Source organism: Crocodylus porosus, unplaced genomic scaffold, assembly GCF_001723895.1.
Source record: "Crocodylus porosus isolate Cpor-Errol unplaced genomic scaffold, CroPor_comp1, whole genome shotgun sequence".
Lineage (NCBI taxonomy): Eukaryota > Metazoa > Chordata > Crocodylia > Crocodylidae > Crocodylus > Crocodylus porosus.
In genome coordinates this window covers 8400063-8402629 of record NW_017728932.1, presented here as the reverse complement: position 1 = coordinate 8402629, position 2567 = coordinate 8400063, and the positions used below count along the sequence as shown (strand labels likewise).

Here is a 2567-nt window from a genome sequence, read left to right as displayed (position 1 = left end):
CTCACACACACATACAATACACACCTATCCCTAATAGAAAGTTGCATGTGTACACACACACATATCTCTGTCCCTAACAGAAAGGCTTCCTCTGGGTAAAAACAGGAGAATAACTGATAATTCAGATGTTCTTGATTTATAACCGATAGAGAATATTTTTAACAGACTAGGAGTTGTACTGTTTATTATATGCTTAATTAATTTAATTGCCTTTTAAAATTACCGATAGTTCCTATTAGTTCAGTGTGCCACTGCAATCAGTAATTGTGTTAGTTCATGCTCAAAAAACTACACAAACAGCATTTGTAGACAGAAAATTCTATCAAGTTATTCTAATAAGATGCAAATCTTTCAAATATGTGCTTAAACTTCAAAATTACGTACCGAAAATTAACCAAGTATTTAAAAAATTCAGGGTCTTGGATTATATTGTTTCTCTTGCTTTTGCAGTCCTAACTTCATGTTAAGATTTGCATATTTAACTTGAACCACAAAACTATCACATTTAAAGCATTTATTTTGAAAAATAAAATACAAAAGATCAATTGCAAATGTACATGTAATTTATCAACATCTCAGGAATTATTTTTAAATAATTAAAGAAAGATATTTAACAAGTTCCACATGTCAATAAAATTGAAAACAGGCACAACTCTTCTACCACCCCCACCCCTAAAACAAAGCAATACACAAAACAAAACACATTTAAGACAAGTACAGACCACCCCCCAAGTTCCATACATTTAAATCCAGATTTTAAATAAAACATTTTAAAAAATCCTTTTAAAACAACGGTCTTCAGTTAAATAGAGAGAGAGCCACAACTAGCAATTTCAACGTAGATCAGTTGTTGCTTTGCTTTTTTCCAAACCTTAAAAACCTTTGTGTACGTGATACAGTACTACGTTGCCATCAGTGAAGGGCATTGACCTCATAACAGAAAAAAGTGCTTTTACTCTTAAAGTTTTACATGTGCTCACAACAACAACAAAAATATCAAAACTAAAACCACAGGATGAAAAGGAATGAATGGGAGAAGATTTTGAGAGAAAAAAAGCAGGCTATCAACAGTACACCTCACTGAAGTGAGAGAGATGACCAATACACTGTTGTTTCCATTGAAAAAGGCAGCAGTCTTTCCTAATTACAAAAGAAATAAGAAAAAAGTTAGGGTTTTACACTTTTTTTGTTGCTTGACTTCACTTAACACCCCAGCCAATTTATTTTCAGACGCAAATAATGATACATGTTTAGTGTAACAATTAATCTCAATAGGTCCAAAAATCACAAACCTAAACACAACTGCTCAAAACCTTTATTCCAACCCAGTTTGAATGCTTCAAAAGAGGGAAGTGAGGCACTACCTGTTGACATCAAGTGAATTTGAAGGTGAAGGCAATGGAAAGCTTTTTAGCTCCAGTGAAATCAACATATTCTTTCCCTATATAGATGCAAATTCATTTTATTAACAACTTTTTCTTCTATCACAGAACCAGTAAAAGAACCTAACGGGAAACTGGAGACTTTGCTTTTCAACTCTAATGCCTCAACTGTATTCATTCCAATTATTTTTTAGTTAATTTTCAAATTACATTTAAAATACCTTTTTCAGAGGAATGCATTTTTCAGTTCTTTAATACCACCTCATACATCATATTAAAATGACTGTTTTCCACATAGATCATTTGTAAACCTGCTTTGCTTTGAAATCTGTTTCTGTGCAACTCAACTCATCCCTTTGTTCTAAATTTAAATATTAATTTCTAATATAACCACATTGCTTTTAGATTTGTTTAAAATAGATATGTTTTGTTATATGGTGTCAGGCCCTTGGAGTATTCTAAGCCAGGAACATCCTAACAGTAAGATCCCAGCTGATCAGTAGGAACTCTTTTGCTACTCACTCGTGATCCAGGACAAAAAGCACTGAAATAGAAATACACTAAAATCATCACTCAACACACTCATCGCTGTAGGTCCCACGACAAAAAAAAAAACAACCCACAAAAAACTAGTTTCCTGAGGCTGCTTCAGTAGTGCTGGGACACTACTAACAGCCAGTGTGGGTTTGATTTAAATCATGATTTAAAACACAATTTAAAATACTGGACAGAAAGCCTCAATTTAATCATTGTGTTCTACAAAAAGCGCATTCTTGTTTGATATCCTTTATTCATTTAACCCCTTGAAACTCTGCACTTTTAGAGAAAGGTAAGGGTGTGTACACACATTTGCACAGAGACAATAGGGCTGATAGGTGGGTAATTAAATCAGGTCTGCTCTCTCTCTTCTCCATATACAGGACTGCTGTTAACAAGGATGTTATCTCTGGAGACGCAAACTCTCCCTATCCCCAAAGAAGGGCGTTCGTGCCCAAAAGCTTGCAAAGAACAATTTTCTAACTATTTAATTGGTCTAATAAAAGATATTACATCTACCCAAAGAACCTTGTCTGCCTACGTTCTCTGGAGACACAAATCCACAGTTTAAGAACTGAAAGTAAGCATCAGAGATGCTTTATGGGACTGAACACAGAGTCATAGAATCATTAAAAAAAAAAAAAAAAA

At 33.9% G+C, this 2567-nt stretch overlaps 1 protein-coding gene across 2 annotated transcripts in view; it reads right to left on the bottom strand.

The window, feature by feature from the left end:
• Positions 1-499: 499 nt before the first annotated feature.
• Positions 500-2567, bottom strand: part of TPST1 (tyrosylprotein sulfotransferase 1) — a 47404-nt gene continuing 45336 nt past the window's right edge. For both annotated transcript variants that reach the window (XM_019545514.1, XM_019545515.1), the window contains one exon: positions 500-1140. The gene's annotated coding sequence lies outside the window, so the exon portion shown is untranslated. The remainder of the gene's footprint in view (positions 1141-2567) is intronic.